The sequence below is a fragment of the Pithys albifrons genome, chromosome 4 (genome assembly GCF_047495875.1).
Source record: "Pithys albifrons albifrons isolate INPA30051 chromosome 4, PitAlb_v1, whole genome shotgun sequence".
NCBI lineage: Eukaryota > Metazoa > Chordata > Aves > Passeriformes > Thamnophilidae > Pithys > Pithys albifrons.
In genome coordinates, this window is record NC_092461.1 from 72283893 (window position 1) to 72303421 (window position 19529).

Sequence of the window (19529 nt, forward strand, 5' to 3'; positions counted from 1 at the left end):
TTCATATTTATAAACACACAATTCAGTCTTCCTTGGAAAGGGAAGAAACTTTGTATTTTAAGACTCTTGTACTAGATATGCAGATTTTAAAATAGCCTTCATCCCAAATGACCATCTTAGAATATTCTGCAACACGGTAAATTCCATTCAGATAATTAGAACATTAGGTAGGGCGGTATTTCCAGACAGATGCCTTCTATCCCTCCTTCACACCTTTTCCTGACAGAAGAAAAATGACAGATGATGCTCATCAGTATTGTTACTTTCGAGTCATCATTGACAAGAATTCACTTCCAAGGTTTTCACATGCATTTTTAACTCTAGAATGTGCCACAGCCTGGGCTCAACTAATGGTGTTGGTCATGGTGCTGGGCATCTCCCTTTCCAGTCTTGTTCTCTGTGATCCAGCCCACAGGTACACAGCTCTGCTCTTTAACTCAGGTTACAGAGACCCACACTTTGAGCCTGGGATGCATCCAGCTCAGTCCCTGAGGCTGGCTCTGAGCATAATTGACTTCAGTCATGTTCCAATATTTCTCATTTTCTCATAGCGCATATCAAGTCACAGAAGAAAAAGTGCAATCTGTTCTGTAGGGGAAAGGAGTAAATCACAAAGCAAACTTTAATGTGCTTTACAAAACAGAATTACCAGAGACATAATTTTGAAAAATGTTAATTAATATATACTTTTCTCCTAGTAGGGATTAGATTATATTTGTCTTCTACGTATCCTTTTCACTATCTTTTTCTTTTCACTTTTCTCCCCAGAAAATAGCTCCTCCACTGCAGGTAAGGAGAATTACTACTCTGCATCTAATTAGAATTCCTGTCACGAGCTAATTAGTAAGGTACCAATTAGCATGGTATTAAGGCGTCAACATATTACAGACATTCCAGAGCAGAAATCATTCCAAGCATCAAGTTTCCAGGATCTGAAAAAGATACCATGAATGTTTCATTTTTACCCACATTTCAACCTGAAAACTTTTATGACATTAGTAAGTGTTAGAAGAATAAATAAAGGAAGAATGTAGTTTGATTGGAACTATTTTGACTGCAATTTCGTCTTCATGCTTATCATGTATCAGAAACATAGTTGGTCTATATTTTAATACATTTTTTTGGTTTATAAAATCTGGGAGGGAATATCATATAATATGCATCAGGTGAGAAATAAAAGCCTCATTTTTCTTTCCTTTGCTTGGATTATGAATACTGTAATAATCTTTCTCACACGTAACTGTTCTTCTTGTTTTAGTATTTATAGGGTAAATGATGCATTTTATGTAATTCTTCTCACAAATAGTATATTTCCATTTCTTGAGCTATCTCTGTGCAAGATAAAAGGAATGCCTGCTACAACTAATTCACTGGCTCCAAAAAACCAATCTGTCCTTGTTTTGGCTGGGATAAAAGTGAATTTTCTTCTTAGTAGCTGGTACAGTGCTGTGTTTTGGATTTAGTATGAGAATCATATTGATAAAACACTGTTTAGTTGATGCTAAACTAAAGACTTTTCAGTTTCCCATGCTAGTGAGCAGGTGCACAAATGGCTGGAAGGCAGCACGGCCAGGACAACTGACCCAAACCGGCCAAAGGGGCGTCCCGTACCATAGAGCATCATGCTCAGTATATAAATGGAGGGAATAGGCTGGGAGGTGCTGATTGCTGCTTGCTGCTTGGGAATGAGCTGGGCACTGGTCAGCTAGTGGTGAGCAATTGTACTGGGCATCACTTATTTATCTCATGTTGTATTCCTCTCTCTTTTTATTATTATTTTCATTATTATTATTATGCTTTGTTTCAATTATTAATCTGTTCTTATCTCAATCCACAGGTTTCACTTTTTTTCTGCTTTTCCCTACCAGCAGGTGTGGTGGTGGTGGTGGTAGAATAAGTCGACTAAGTCTGGGACTTAGTTACCAGCTGGGATTAAACCATGACACCACCAAAAGAAGCAATTGTCTGTATACCTAGAGAAGGTGCTCTCCTCTGGAAAGTTCCATACACTTTTCAGGAGACTCAAACACTCCTGACCCAACATGCGCACACACAGTTTGATGGGTCTGAGAAGAGTCACTCCATTAACACTTTCTTAAATCCCCATCCAGGGAGGTCCCATGGTGTAATGGAGAGCACTTTGGACTCTGAATCCCAAGGTCCTGAGTTCGAGTCTCAGTGCAGACCGTCCCCTGGCAGTTCAATGCCTCCCTGCCATTCCATCCCGTCGGATCTCGGATGCTCAGCAGGGTCAGCCCCAGTTAGTCCCGAGGACTTCACTGTCACTGTCCAAGCTTGCTCGGCCATGGCAGATGGACCTTAGGACTTAAACGGTGGGGCCAGTTCTGCACACGCTGTGCCTCACCTAAAAAATCCACTGCACAGGCTGGAAGGGCATGCCCATGTGGGGAGAGCCCTTCCCAAATCTGTGTTCGTGAAGTTTGGCCATACATACATACATACAAATCCCCATCCTGTTTGTCTGTGACAGATGAAGTGCTCCAGGGAGGCAGGATGCATGCCAGTGAGGAAAACTGTCCACTGGAATTGATTAATTCTGGCATGAAAATTTTATCAAGTCCCATGTGATGGTTGTGACGCAGCCGTGCACTTGACAAAAGAGCTCTGAATCCTGGCTGGCCACACTTTTGACAGTCTTTCAGGCTGGATAAAAGTTGTTTATTCCATCGAAGCAAGCAGAGAGGAAAAAGAGAAACCCTTGCCTCTGCCTGAGTCTTGTCCAGTTGAGCTTGCCAGGGCTCTGAAGCTCTTGGGAGTGTTTTGGGATGCAACTTCTAGATGGAGGTTTTGCACCACAGGACTGGTAAACACAGTAGTATCTTGAGATACCACCATTTGTTAGAAAGCATCAACCAGGATCCTTTATCTGAGCAGTCTGCAATTCCCTCAGGAGGAAATCTTGAACCCCTAATAAGGGCTATTTTTTCCTTCCATGAAATGTCAAATGTTAGATATTCACTTTGGTATCTCTGGGAATTAAAAGCATCAAGATGCAGAGAAATGTCCTGGTTTCCCAGTGGCTATTTTTTATGTTGTTGACAAATCTGATGCTATTTTCTATGCAGGTGGTCAATACTTAAACCCAGCTTTGAGCAGACAACAGTATCACTTTTCAGCAGTACAGGCTTCTTGTCTGCCATTGCTCAGGACAGCTTAAAATGCCCTCCACACATAACAAACTGCTATTTCTTTTCAGGATTTACCAGCATCAGAAATTTAGATCTATGAAAATGAAAGAGCGTGCTAGGGTCTAGCTTACAGTGACTTTATGAGGCAGCTAGGATTGGAGTGGTCTTCATGAAGGATTTGTAGCAATGAGAGTACAGACTTTCTATAGATTCTTTTTCTCTTCCACATTCTCCAAATTCAGTCCTGTTAGGTAGATACTGTTCAGCTAACTAGAAAAGTTATGACTGCTTATTTCAAAGTGAATTTTGACTGAAAATAGAGAGCTAAAAGGGACAGTGAGTGCTAGATAAAACCATATTTGTGAAGTCACCAATCTCAGCAATCCTTGTAGTTAATAATGAGAATCATAAAGGGCCATTTCAGAGGCCTCTTCCCCATAATGGATTTATTGGTGCCTTATGAAAGTCTTGTTCCACATGTTTTAATGAAGCAGATCTCTAATAGGTCTCTCTCAGCTTTACATTCCAGGACTAATCTTTGACACTGTAATAAAATTGGTCAAAGCTCTTTCCTGAGGCTGGGTATAATTGCATTGCACTTATAATGCCTGCTTGTATTTTATCTAGATGAGCTTTTTGCAGTGAAGAAGGAAAACAAAAGCTGTTGCTAACAACACGAGTCTCACCAAGTTGGCCTCTTCTTATCTTTGTAATATTTCAAAAATTTAATATTAAAAGAAAAAAGAAAAAAATTCTCTTCATTTACTCCTTTGGTGAAATCTGTCTTTTATTTTTAAGAATAAATTTTCCCACATATTTTTCATCAGCTCCCCTTTTGGGAGTTCAGTATCCTTAGAGGGAAACTGTCAAAAATGCCTAATAAGGCACCCACTGCAACTGATTTTCATAATGCACAGTCTTCAAGGAAGTTTGAATGCTATGCAAATCTTATCTGTGAAGTTTAAAAAACATGTATGAAGAGATTCATCACTAAAAAAAAAATCCAACGAGCCAAAAGGTAATTTTGGGGACAGAAAACATGAGAGTCAAAAGACACTAATTTCATATTGAATACTGTATAGAAGGGTGGTCCCGTGGTGTAATGGAGAGCACTTTGGACTCTGAATCCCAAGGTCCTGAGTTCGAGTCTCAGTAGGGACCGTCCCCTGGCAGTTCAATGCCTCCCTGACATCCCATCCCGTCAGACTTCGGATGCTCAGCAGGGTCAGCCCCGGTTAGTACCGGGTGCTGTGACAGTCCCGAGGACTTCACTGTCACTGTCCAAGCTCGCTCGGCCATGGCAGGTGGACTTTAGGACTTAAACGGTGGGGCCAGTTCTGCGCACGCTGCGCCTCACCTAAAATATCCACTGCTCAGGCTGGAAGGGCACACCCACATGGGGAAAGCCCTTCCCAAATCTTTGTTCGCAAAGTCTGGCCACACATACTGTATAGAATCAGCACTTCACCAGAGGATGCCATGACAAAGGAACCATCAGTCCTTTACTATGTGCACTAGGCATTATGAAGTTTAGGAATTCAAAATGTTACTAACAAGGTCAAAATATATACCAAAATCCTTATTTTTCTGCTTTTCATGGGTACTTACACAGTATAATTTTCAGCTTTTCTCTGCAACAAGAGCTTGTCTTAGAGAATCATACTACTCCAGATATAAAACACATTTAAGAAAATATATATGTGAAACTTTAAAAGGCTGTCTTACAGGCATTGCTTAGATAAATTTTTCTGGCCATGCTCTTTTTGAGTCAGTCTTCCTGACAAGAAAGTACTTTATTGAATGAAACAGGAAAGAAAACTAATGTTCAGTGCTTCAAATATGTTTTCATCCTTTCAGAGTATAAAATTACCCAATAAAATAAGTTTGGTCATCTCCAAAAAAATTTTCTCCCATGCTTCATTGCCATCACTTCTGATAAAAAGTTCTGATAAACATTAGGGACTGACTCCAGTTAGCTGGTACAGATTTAAATACAGGTTTTCAAAGTTCTATTCCAATGCAATTTTAAAATTTTATTTTGTCTAAGTTCTATTAAATATTTTAAAACAAATTAAAAATATACTGATTTCCTTTACACTCATGCACAATGTTTAAGAGCCTTAATTCAACTGAGGGGTAGTTAGACATAACGTCCACTAATAGTAATTGCGTTGTTATACACTCAAAACACATTCCAGAAAAGGAAAGAACCTCCAAAACTCAGACAAAAAAGCTACAATATACAATACCAAATCTGTTTGTCTGATGGGTTAATACTTTTATGGAGTTTTACCATTTTGGAGCGGGATTTCACCCAAATGGCAGTTTTTCCTTCAAAACACGTTTCTTTAAAACTATTCTAAAAAACAAGATCAATAAAGACCTGATAACCTTTGAATGTTCGAATTTGCAATTCTACTTCTTTCACTTAGTCAGGCAAGGGGATAAAATGTTGTAAGGACATTCTCGCAGGAAGCATTTAATTGATACTCTGGTACTTTGGTAATCTAGTCGCCTCTCAGGTCCTTTTATTTGCCATTGTAGAGGCAGAAAGGAGATTGAAGAATTTCAAATATAATTAAGCTCCTACTTAGTCAAAGGGATCTTTCAGTTTTTCTTGTGCTACCATAATGAAGCCCAAATTCATTTTAGAAAGCTGTCAGTGACACAACTGTGTTAGGAAGCATTTCCCGAATTCTGGCAATTTTAATGATACTAGTTGTCAGTTTTTGGAAATACAGATTTGAAGATTTTTTGCTGTAGGACAGTAGGTACTTTCATCTCCTTAGAATTATAAAAACAACTAAATAAACAAAATGAAGATACATTCCTAGGCAATCTAAATTATTGAGATCTGTTGCAACTACTGCAAATCTCACCAAAATTAAGTAGTGTGAGTACTCAAACAAATTAGTTAATAGAGCAGTGGTAGACTTTTGCCACCTTCCCTGATGAAATGTTTTGCCACCCAAACAATTAATGGAAGAGCCATTGATTTAGAGAAGTTGAAAAAACCTTATCAGATATGAAGAGTTCTTCCTTTATTCAACTGACACTCAAGAAGAATTTAAACTTTTTCATCTTTCTGTCTGAAATAAGACTCCTTTGTTTTTTTTTTCACTTTTCAACTTTCTTAAATATTATAACAAAGGGATTCATAGGAAAAAAAAGTATGGACAATATTTAAACTACACAGCTTAAAAATAAGAATATTTAAAAACTATTCCATGGAAATCCAAGTCTCTCCAGATCTAATTGGTAGAAAGGTGGAAAATAAATTACAAATTGAAGAAGGATGAGGCACTGATGAAATTGTTTATATACACTTTTTCATAGTTAGCTGTTAATTTGTCTGGAAGTTCAGTAGAAGCAGGCACTAGGACAGAAGAATGGCACTAAGATGGGAATTGACACATTTAGGAGCGTACCTGGGTTAAGTATATACCCTCTGAGACAATGAAAGCCTGAGTCTGTATGAATCTCATGCAGAGAGAAATCAGATCTTTAATTCAAGTAGGAGCAGCCTACAGGCTGATCTAATTAATATCTGAAGAAGGCATTTTTAGCAATTAGGAGTTGTCAGGGAAATATGAGGAAATATGAGATTTCTCTTTTTTACCTGGCCATATCCCTTCTGTGAGTGGCCTGATGACCTGGGTAAGAGTGACACAACTTGATCACTTCAGTGACTGCATTCAGCTGAATGTTCTTCTAAAGCAGATGTCAGCTTCTTCCTCATAATTCTGTTCTCAAGTACCTCGTTAAAGGAAACACTCTAATTTTGTGGTGGAAAAAGAAGTTCCACATGCATTGTTCAAATGATTGCACTAGGCAGCCTTAGCTATAATAATACAGTCCACAAGATATTCAGTTAAGGCACTAACTCTTCCAAACTCAGGATGATTAAAATCAGTTTCTGTACATTCTTGTTCCATAAGTGCCTGCCTGCATTCCCATAAATAACCACACAAACAGTACAGCAGTACAGTCATTATATACAGCAGAAAGAGAACAGGTAAGCTAGCGATACCAGGTGGCTCCAGTTCCACAAAAGCTTTCTTTAGTCTGTCCTTATCCTGCAAAGCCTTTACACACACGCTAAACTCAAAGCACATGCTTCAATTCCATTGTGCCAACTGAGTACTTGGCTGAAGAGCAACTGACTGCTGAATCAGGCTCAAGGTTTTTCTATTTAGTCCTTAATAAACGTCTAACAAAAAAGGACAGCCTACAAACTGTGTATATAAAAGGGAATGCACTTGGAAATGGCACTTCAAGGAGGAATCAGAATATCTCCCAATACAAGACAAGCTTTAGTCACATAACAGAACATAGAATATACCTCCTCTGCATGTGATGTGCAACTTTATAGAGTACTGAGGCCACCTCGAAAGCAAAAGAAATTAAAGAATTGAAGTATGTTAAGAAACAGAATAATCTTTCTCCTTTTCATACTTCTCTTCATTATTTGGATGTATATTGAGATGCTATTCAGGGCACTCATAAATTACAAAGATAGCTACAATTCATGCCAGTTCATATTTCACTGGCTATTCCTAAAGCATCCCACCACAGAAGGCTAGCACGAGCTTTTTTCCTTTACACAACTGTCTTTGATGCAAATGCATTCTGTCTGCCTCCCAGAAAATGCATGCCTTCTGTTGCTGGAGTACTCTCTTCCAGTATTACCATACCCTTTCACATTAGTCTAGCTAATTTATTTCAGTGATTAATGAGGTGTAGCTATTTATTAGAAGTAGAATTTTTTTTCAAAACTATCCATTTAATATATAGTAAGTGAAGCATCTTATACCCTCACTACAACATCAATATGCTAGACTTATTGCTGTGGAGGGCTGTAGTAACTTAAAACAATTAAAGAGAAAACCCACTCATTTCAACAGGTGAAGGATGACAGGAAATTAAAATAAATGCAAACAAACAAGCAACAAAAAAGGACAGCTTGATATGCACTATTGGCTAGTTTGTTTTCTCAAATAAAATATCTAATATACCAAATAACTTTTAACCTTATTAAAATCTGACATTATTTTATTAGCCAATGTCATTATTACAATAGCATACAGAAGAAAATGAAATACAATATAATTATGTAGCAAATAGTCTCATATACTAAGCCAGAACAGAAAGCTAATGCTTGAAATATTGAATGCAAAGATAATGGCTGGTGATGCTTGTAAATGGACACAGCACAAACAGGTTGCTACATGCAATTCACTGATCTGTTTCTCTCTTCTCAGATATGCACATTACATCTAACACTGGCTGGACCTTGCTAAACGAGTTACAGTTGTATATGCTTGAAGAGGAACATTTTTAATAAAACAATATTAATTATTTTGCAAAAGAACATTTAGTTTATAAAAATCTCTCCAACACAGCATAAACATCTTAGCTGCTAGAAGTATGTTTGTAAGCACACTTTTATCTGAAGAAATGTCAGTGTCCTAAATTGACCTTTCTCATGGCAAGAAGGGATTGGGAAGAAAGCCAAGGGAAGCACAGGAAAGCCCAGAAGAAGCACAGCTAAGGAAGCTGGCACCTGTTGCTGCAAAGATTCCTGATGTGATTTGAAATCTCCAAATGGTTGTTGAAGATTTTATTTCATGTAAAATGAAGTGCATCTCTTAGAAACACTCAGCTAAGGGTAGTCAAGACAGGAAACATGCTCCTACACAAGCATTGCTTTAGCATGCACAGAATGCATCAACTGTTGTGTAAAAATGATTTTGTATCACTAACAACAGGAAACAAAAGCTGAGAAAACAGGCAAGACAGTCACACAGCACTTTATGCTTCTATACATTTCTGTCATGTTACACCAAGGACTAGATATTCTCAAACTAGTTTTTCAATACCTCCTTCCTTTGAAAAGTTCTCATTTTTCTTCTATCACAACACAGCAGTTCTAGGAGAACCAACTCAAAAACCACTCCAGGGAGCAACTCCAGTCATAGAACTGCCAGCTGTGAAGGTATCAGTTCCAAGATCCACGACACTTACAGTTATTCCACAAAGACCAGTCACTAAAAATCAACAGCCATCAACTAGGAGAAAGCCTCACAGCTGGCAAAAGAAGAGGAAGCGATGATGTGAAGACACAGACACCCTAAAGAAAAGCATGGGATATTACGGTATCCAGCAGTCTGCAAGACACCGCATATTCTGGGAGAGAGAATACCAATGCAAACTGTTACAAGCTAATTATTATGTGAAATGTGTTGGTTCTGAGCAGATAAAACCTTGTATGGATACTTCCAGTACGAAGTACTGAACACAGAAAACCATGTACCACAGCAGCCCAGACAGAGTGGCTGGAGTAATTGTGGCTACTGCAGGGGCATTTCACTTAGGCCAAAAAAGCAAGAGTATTACATGAATCCTTGCAGAAAGAAGTAGCCTCCCTACTTGAAATCTGACAAGAAAAATGTACCTGGATTCACTGTCACAGGTGACAATTTACCTGGTCAATTATGACCAGGAGGTAGCTCCAGAATACCTCCCACCTCAGAAGCACATGTGCTGAGTCAGCAGACACTACCTTCAGAGTGCTTTTCAGATCAGCTTACTTCAGAGAACACCAGAAACTGGACCTGAGGAAAAATCCCTGTTAGTTAGAACTGCCACACCACTGCATGGACAAAACTATGTCCAATTTGAACCCTGCTGATAAATGGAGACAATTTTTAAACTGGTCCAGATGCATCTAAATTGAAGTAATCTGAGCTAGTAATAAGCAGATTTGAGCAAAGCTGCTTAATGATATATGCAAACAAGAGTAAGTACATTCGCATTTCAGGTGCCATTTGCTTAATTCCAAGACCATGTCTAATATTCTTCTGAGTATTCTGGCAAGAAAGTAGCAGTGTATTTTTCGTCTGCTTTATCAAACACATCACATCAGAGTAGGAAGCAAGAAACCTTCTCCTTCTGTTTGGCTCTGGTTCAACTACACTCAACTATAACATTCTGGTTTAGGCACCAAGTTGTCTAGAAGCCATTGACTGAGTGGAAGGAGAGAGGTGGAGAGATGGGAAAATACTCGGAGGATTGAGACTGGAGAGCCTAATTTCTGGGAAGAGAATAAAATCAGACCTATAGAGTTTTGTTAGATGCCAATGAGCTGGCAATAAACCAGCTATCTGCTGTTCATATCAAGGAGAGAATGATAAGGTGTGATAATTAGGGTTTAATTAGGAGTAACAGGAATGATATTTAAACACAGAAAATATTTGATCTCAACTGGGGAACTCTGGAGTGAAAGCTGTATGAGACTTTAGACAGTCTCTTGAGAGATACGGTGAATGCCCTACAGTCTATGGCTTTTTAAAACTATCCCAATAGATCCTTGAAACATACACTGTATGCTCAACGCTATCTTCAGTGAGGTGAAATAGAGACTCCAGATTATTTCTGGATGAGCCTTTCAATGGTATAAAAGAGCATGTAGTAGAGTTTTATCAGCAGAGGCTCATCTTCCACTCCTCAGTTGTGCATTTATTTTATTCCTCTTACATATTTCATAAATAAATTTCTTAAACATCCTATTCCCCATTGCTCTTTCTGCCTTCATTATTACCTTTCTTTTGTCCCTTCTCTCACAAACCATCCATTTGCATCTACTGAATTCTGACTTCTCGGACTTCCTCTGTGTTAGATCATGGAGTTGTGACGCCCAAGAACAGACTGCTCAGTGTAGACTCCAGTGTAAACACAGAGCAAAAGAAAGGAGTAAACCATGCAGCTGCATTTTGGGCACTGGGCTCAGATCTCTCCCTTGTGTTAAATGGATGCCAAAGGCTGAAACATGAAAAAGATGGAAGAATTGCCAAGTTTCCCTTTTACCTGTGAGAAAGATGACTATAACATAGCACCCTATACACCAGTGAGGTGCATTGAAGACACAGGGTGACTGGGAGCAGTGTTTGTGTTGTTAGAAAGATGCCCCTCCACTAGAAAAGGGAGCTGATAAAGCCTTTTGGCAGAAGTGCCTTCTCAGGTGTTTTTCACCTGTTCAAAGTGGTGCTGGTGGGCAACATTTTTGGACTGGGATAAATTAACAGGTACTTAACTGATGCAGGAAGGCTGAAAACAGGCACTGAAAATACTTCTCAACAATTATCTGCACAATGGCTTTTCAGCTCAAAAATTTCTATTTTCAAATCCCAGAGAGACAAAAGATCATTCTGTCTTCTCAATCCATTGCTTATTGACACAGGTTATCAGTTATCCCAACTCGATTTCAGTTCTTCTAATACCTGCATTTCACTACAGATGCCCAGAGGCAAAAGGTACTTAGGAATTAGAGGCGCGAATCCTTTTCCAGAGGCACTGAAAGAGATTTAACAAAATCCATTGGGTAAATATTTAGCTGCAGGCTTGGTTTTAAGAAAGCCTATGGAAGTGTGGTTTTACAACACAAATGAGTAGAAAAAGGGACTTCAAAGGTCAGAGAGGCTTTTTTCCCCTCCAGTTGCTTACTATTTTATTTTAAAAATTTTATTTAGCGTTTTGCCACTCAATCCTATTTGTAGAGCAGCTAGAGAGCACAAACACCTTTGTCTGCAACAGACTTACATGCTGTAGAGTGTTGAAATACTTGACAAAGGCCTTTTGGTAATGTTCCTTGCCTACACATTATTCTGCAGTTGAGAAGCACCGAAAGGACTTCTACTGGCAGTGTCCAGCATGAGATTTGTTTGTATCAAGTGCTAGTCATTCCTTACTATATCAGCAACAGGCTATTTAAGGCTGTACCTTCTAATGCACAACACCACTGAGATTTGGGTGCAGCAGAAAAACAGTACAGGGTAGTCCTTCTGGAGGTGGCATTTGCAGTCAGTCCTACGAGATGGGCTTCCCAGAGCAGAGGCCACAAATGGTCCGTGAGAAGTCAGGGTGGAGCAGATCCTACTGCACCTAGCAGCATCCCTGAAAGTCTTTCAAACACCGTTTCTGATAGAGTCAATCAACCTGCAAAGGTTTTAACACAGCAGTTGTGTAGCTATAAATAACCTACAGCATTAATAAGGTCAAAATAATGAGTGTGAAAAAACCCCGTAACGGGATCCCTTCGAATTTTATTTTCATTCAAGAACTTGCATTTGGAAGAGAATCAAGATGCACCTTTTATAATCATGCTAGCTATGCAAGAAAAATACTCAGGGTTCAGACAGAAATACCTAAACCTCAGCAGATCTGCTGAAATTGTACAGATGGAAATAGTGTCGTTCTCTTGAGGAGGAGATTAAAAATCATTAAAAAGCTTGTGAGTTTTGCAAGATTACATACTTATAAAACTATAAAAATGCATACACATAGAAATAACAAACTAATGCACTTAAAAAGGAAATCAACATTTTTAAGCCCCTGGAAGTTGCTGGTTCTGTCAGGACTATTCCATTATAGCAGCTGAATTCTTCAACACTGCCAAAAACTCGGACACTGGAACAGTTTTAGGCGAGCTACTCTGAAAAGGAAGAATATTAAGCACCAAATCCATATGTGAATGCTTTCTGTTCACCTCTGAAACTTCAACAGAAAAACTAGGTACAAACATTTTTAAAAAAATCAACACCTTATCAGACTTGAAGAGCGTATTTGCTAGGATCCAAATGACAATCACATATTCTTCGTCCTGACTGTTCAGTCCTTGACATGGCAAAGGATTACAAAAACAACATATACAGTACTCTCTCAAATGTTCCCATTCTCCTCATGCACACCAAACAAACAGAAATCACATCTGCACACATTTTGTTACATCAGGATAAAAACACGTCTGTTTTATATTTATTTCTCCAGTATTGCAAACAGACTGCAAAACAGGTAACACCTGAATATGTAGGGGGTAGAAAACCTTTTAAAATTAAAATTTTTGAACTTCCCACAGGCAACAGCTACTCAGAATAATATTTTCTTCTATATCTCTATGCATGAAAAAGATTTCTACATACATTTTCTGTCCTTCCAAGCAAGATACAGCATCTGGACCATCTTTGTTCAGGTACAAAGGTGTTTTACTTGTTCTTCAAGTCATGGATCTTATGGCAACAAATACAAACTTCAGTATATCACACATCAATTCATGCTGATATTTATTGAGATTTGGAAAGAAAGGGACCTTAGTGTATACCTTTCATCCTTTTACAGAGTGACTTTTAAAAAGGAAAATGTCTTTTTTTTTCTGGTTTTTTTTTTTTTCCCAGTAAGTGGTTCTCTTGTATTCCAAGCAGGTAACTGTGTGGGAAAGTAAATGATTGTTATTTAAAAGAATGGGTTTAGGTTTCTTCAGAGTCTGGGCCAAAGTTTTGCCTGAATGACAAAGAACAGACAGAGAGCTTTGCATTTCAGGACTCCTGGTCAGAGTTACCATTAAGTCCTGGAGCACCATATTGTGACAAATTTCTCTTGTGAGGAATAAATAATGTAAATTTTGTTTTGAAAACATGGCATCCTGCTACAACTCCTGCTTATCCCTTGAGGTTGTCCACTGTAAAATGTAATAGTACTTGTTCCATTCCTTGCAGGCCCCCAGGTAAACTCTCTCAGCATTAGCACCTGGGACAAGACAGACGTGACTCTGCTCCTCTGATTTTTGCCACAGAGAAAGGGCAAAATTAACATGTCTCCATAGAAACAAACACTTCTAAAAGTCAGAAGCCGTTTGCTCTGAGTATTGCTATTGCTTAACTTGCTCCCTCGAGTGGATATCCAACACAAGTTGCTATAACAATAAACTTTGACAAATGCAGCCTGTACAGCGTCTTATGGAAAATGTCTTGTGCTGAACTCAAAAGCCTCAGTAAACACGTCTAAAGTCTCTCCTCTTAACAGTGGGCATTGAAGCCTGCTGAAATCTAGCTGGATTTTCTTGCTGCAGCCCTGTCAAGTGCAATACCCTCTCGTTTGTGAACAAAAGGCACTGGCTGACAAACCTAGCCATGCTTGGCCTGCACCAGTTGATGCTTCTCTGCTGCTGGCAGGGCATACTTCCTACAGGTCATGAACTTTTAAGTGGCTCTGGTCCAGCAGAGTACATTTAGAGAAAAAAAGGAGGTAGTAGAAAGGGTGCATATGTCCATGTGGGAAAAAAAAAATCTTATCTATAAATACAGAGTTTAATCTCAGTTCCACTTAAATCAATGGAAAGGCTTTCAATGACTTCAATGACAATGAAGTAAATTTTGCCAGCATTTGACCTATGTTTAATTTCAGCCTTAATGGCTTGTGTTTTCAAAAGTGACCTGTGATTTATAATAACTCTATTTCTGGAGATATTGTAAGATGCCCATTAGATGTCCACTTTCACAGTGTTCTCATTCTGTCCAGAAAATCAAGCTGGGCAATGAAAATAAATACCTTTCGAAAACAGAGCCTAGTCTGTATGTTTGTCTGTTTTGTTGTCTTGAACTGTTAAAATTAGAATGCTCCAAGGTTAAATTGTAATGTGAACAGATTCACAATCAAGGGAGAGCCAAGACAACAGAACAGCAACATCAGAAATAACAACAGATAAGAGAGGAATGACAGCAATGTGTGGATCAACAGTCACTTCTGCTCTTTAATAACCGTAAGTTTCTCAATGAAAAAGGTGGCATTTGTTACAAACTACACAATCTTGTTCATCCTTATGTAGCAGTCACTTCTGGGAGATTGTATGCATCATTTTATCAGCTCATTTTTTCCACATCTTTATCCACTTTAGATAATTTTGGATTAAAAATTATATGCTGTTTTTACAAAGATAGGAAATTACCCTAATGACCTTGATGTAATCATTTCAGTCACTGATTTCCAATGAAAGTAATCTATCCCTTAGCTGTCCAGAATTCTGATACAAAAAGTGTAATTAGCAAACAGTGAATACAGACAAAAAGAGGATCAAAAGCACAGAGTGCATTGGACATTCCCAGAAGAGAAGTTTAAAATACTCTCTATTTTTATGAACTAAATCAAAGGAGAGAGGGAGACGTTATTTGTAAAATGTGGGCATAGCCACCTAAAACTCTTCTTCCTGGCTTGCAGGTGTTTTCAAATACCAAGTTTTCATCTGACACAAAGGAAATTTAAAGGGACAGGACTTTAATTAGCAGTAGCTCACTTGGTCCTGCCCTTTGCAAAGAGATGCAGTCACAGCCCTGGTGTTACTTGCCTCAAAGAGCAGCTTCAGAAATGGAATGGGGTTTCGGATTTTTACTAGGCCCTTCCAAGAGGTACAATTGCACAATATAAATACCTTGACTTGACAGTTAACATCAGAAACATCATTATGAAGACAAATTCTCTCATGTAGTAATACTCAAAATACAGCACAGAGAGTAGTTATTGCTGTTAGAAATTAAAATTTACATATAAAACGTTGGCGTTATGGATAAGGGTAGGATATTTCAGGTAAATAGAAAATTTAATACTATTTTTAAAAAACTGATAATCAATCATTGTAATGGTGTCCTTATGCTATTTACAACCTTGTATTATCCTGGGTTTTGTTCAGAAGTTAAAATGCAGTTATATGAGCTTAATAAAAGGGTGCAAAAGCACCTTCTGCTCCTTGGCTCACTATTTTCAGATCCATAGCTGTTCTGTACATTGCCAAGTCATGCCCCAAAACAAAGAAAATTTTCTGAACTAATTGCGCTGGTGGACTGCTGAATAAACTTCTTATTTCCTAGGCTTTAGAAAGGCAAATGGGAACAGAATAGCTTGGCTACATTTTGAACTGACTTTCTGGAAGGATATCCTTGAACTTCACTCAAAACTTAAAGGCCTGGGATGTTCTGCTACTCAAAATATATTTCTGAACATTAAGATCTATTTCTGCACCTCCCTGATACATTCTCTGTCTTAAAGACTCCTACAATTTCAGCAGTTTTAAATCACATCTCTTTCTCCATGCAGCTCAGTTAAATCTGCTTAGATGAGACCCTTGTTTAACTGAGAGAGAGGAGAGAGCAGGTTGGAAAAAAAGCCCTGCAAAGAACATGCTTCACTGTTAGCCATGCACATCCATCTATGTCGACTTACAATCTCTCCTTGAGCTCTTGAGCTTTTGACTTAGAACTCTTATTTAGGTTGCAAAACATAGTGATTTAGTGTATATTAATCATAACTCAGGCATTTAAAGAAAATAGAGGAGAATAATCTTTTATTCCCAACAGCAGGGACTGTTATACTTACCTAAGCCTGCAACCAACCAGACCCAGTGCAACTCTAAGCAGGTGATGCTCCAACTCATGGGAATCTCTCTCACTGCTTTCCCCCAGGCCGGTACACTTCATGGTTTGAAAGCACAGTTTTCTTTTGCAGCCAGCTCTGTTTGCTTTAAAACCACCAGAAGGTCCCTTGTGCCAGAGTAATTACGCTTAGGCTCTTAAAAATCAAAACCTGACCCAAAATGAATAATTATTTCGTTCTGCTTTTAGTCTTTTAGGTTATTTATGTGATTTACGGATTTTCATATTACCAACTCAGAGAAAAAAAACCCAACTACTAATGCATCGCTTAAAATACACTCCTCCTTTAGCTTCTAATCATGGTTCAGGATTATTCCATTTTCCTGCATTTAATGTATCGCTGTAATAAATTCACTATGAAAAGGAGACTCAGCATTGAGCTGCAGCAACAACATGAAAAAGGCAGCATGGCAGGAGCTGGCTTCCTAATATCACACATGGTGCAGCTCTAAGAAGAGGTTTCTTCTTTCAGAAGCAGGTAGTGCCCTGTCTCTGTGCTCACAATCCCCCATTATCACCTTCTGTCATTCACCCATAGATTTTTCTTTCCAAAGATCACTGTTCAGTGTTCAAAGCACAGAAACCACACTTGCTTTTCTGTTACACATTATCTTGGCAGTTAGGGAAGTGATTTCCAAGTCTCCAGTACAAAAGCATGTAAGGGCACTTCAGAAATAAATATTATGCATTTTTAGGGTATACCTCATTTCTACATCTTTTCGTAGAGGTATGCCTTCCTACCTTAGGAAGGCTGCCCTACAGATAAGAGCCCAGACCCACTGCCATAGGCTCCCCCAGCACCTCCAAAGGTCACCTTCCAGATCAGAATGAAAGGCTAATGATGTTAACAGCTCAAAATTCATTTGGTGCCCCAGTGGGGCACCTGAAGAAGCTGTGACCCCCAGCCAGCCCAGCAGTGCACACAAGGTGACCACATGAACTAGAGGCAGGTGGATCAAGGCACCTCTCTTGAGAACAGCTTCTCTTTGGGAGTGACAAGGCTTTCCTTATGGGAAAGGTCTGCCAGAGGGAAAGCTCCTCAGTTCCAATGCTTTTCACCTCACAGACACCAAGTAAGTGCTGGGCTCTGGCAATTTGTAATTTCAGTCAGGTATGTAGGGCACCAAATAGGTTGTTTTATCAGGCACAAGGCAACAATATGAAAGAAGGTGGGTGAGGGTCAATTAGTATCTCTGAATAACATCAACAATTGGTCCTATGCAAAGTATAAATGTAATTGCAGCTTCAATTCTGATAATAATCAACATTCACTGAGAGAGAATCAACAAGTAACTGGTGCTTTATGAACACAGAAAAAATTAGCCACCAAAGATGAGACAAACAGAAGACATGGGAACAATTCAAGGCAATGAAAAGAAGTAAAGGTACTAGTGATGAGAAAAAGAGATTCATCAAATAAATGTTAACACATAGGTTCGAAGGAAGAGCATCTGGCCTATAGGAAATGCGAATCTGCTCCAAGGAATAGCACAACAGAGGGAAATAAGTGCACAACATAGGGAGGGGGAATAGGACAGATGGAAGAGAAGGGAGTGGCAATGCAGACAAGGGAAGGCAGTAAGAATAAGAAAGAGGAGAAGGTAAATACAAGGAATATACAGCCTGAAAGCTATGGATTACCTATCAGTGCCCTTCTTATTAAAGTGTTGGAAGTATTGGCTGACAAGAAATGATGAAAATCAAACTAACTCCTTTGCTTAGAGGCCAAAGGACTAGGCTTTTTTCCTCAAGCGCCACAAAACAGTACATTTAAACTGCTCAGAATTGATGCAGTCAGTTATAGGGTAGGATAATATTCTTTGAAAATTGCTACACCCACACTTCTAGCAAAACAGGAGGCATATCCTGATCTTTGTCTCCACCTCACTGCCCAAGGTAACCGTCTCCTCTCCTGCAGTGCTGCTAAGATGTATGAACTCACACATGGAGATAAAAGTTTGCCACAATCTGGAGGGCTTGGTATGACACTGTATGATACTGTCCCAGCACATCCATGTATATAAATGAGGTAGATGCTACAAGGGGAATATCACCTAGCAAAATCTGAAGAGAAGTTTGAATGCCATAAAGTCAATAAGGTCTAACTGGATACTTGCTAAAGATTAATAATTACCATCATTTCAAGACCTCAGTGTTTAAGTGTAATCCCTAAAGCCTGATGATGGAAATCCTCTCAGAAAACTAATGTAGGGGATGAAGTAGATTATATTAGATACTGGGGGGAAAGATCTATTTCTGTTGCTATTTAGAGCCATGATATTTGAGGAAATTGCACAATATCATTTTTATTAACCTTAGATGTTTCTAAACATAAATTTCTTTAAAATAAACCAATTGAAGCGCATTTTTCCTGTTTAAACATATTTCAAAAAACATCTGTTATTCCCTATTTTGGAACATACTGCAGCACTTGCTTTGTCTGAAAATGTATTTGCATTCATACAGATGTAGTCTGATTAATTTAATTTTGGTGTTAATATTGCTGTTGAATTTTCCCTCTAGACTGGAATACAGTTTGACCATGCTGTTAAATTAGGCACCCTAGGAAAGCCAACTAACTGAAATCTGGTTTCTTCCAGGAAAGCTGGAATGACTCCTAGTTTCCCTTTTCTGCCACCTGCAGACCCTTTCCTCCCTCCAACAGGTAAAGGAAAAAGCAGACAGATTTCTCTAACAGCTCTTCCTCATGAGGATCTTGCTCACCAGTTGCAAAGAGTCTACAAAGAATACAAGAGAATCATATACTCCATGATCTTCTGTCAGGCAGAAGACCCTAACTGTTCTTCTTGCCCCAAGCATTTGTACAGTGTAAGCTCTTTCTCTTGACACCTCGAAGACTTCAGCGTGCTCATAAATCCTAATGAATCATAAAACAAACCGGTGACTGATAGGAAACCATAAAAAATTTGGCCTTTAGCTACAGAACATACCTTGTTTTGGAAATAAAGTCTTACAGACTATTGGTTTTAAGGGATATTAGTGGGTATTTAACTTTTGAACACAAGTACACATTCACTTTAGTGTCTTTGGAAATAGATGCACAACTTTTTTTGTCTTAGTTCTGTAAATATCCAATTAAGCTAATAAACATTTAAACTGAAAC

The 19529-nt window shown here is 38.7% G+C and overlaps 1 protein-coding gene across 9 annotated transcripts in view; it reads right to left on the minus strand.

Annotated features, from left to right (window-relative positions):
* The window catches only part of DTNA (dystrobrevin alpha), a 234632-nt gene that overhangs the window by 103341 nt on the left and 111762 nt on the right, over positions 1–19529 (minus strand). The window lies entirely within an intron of this gene.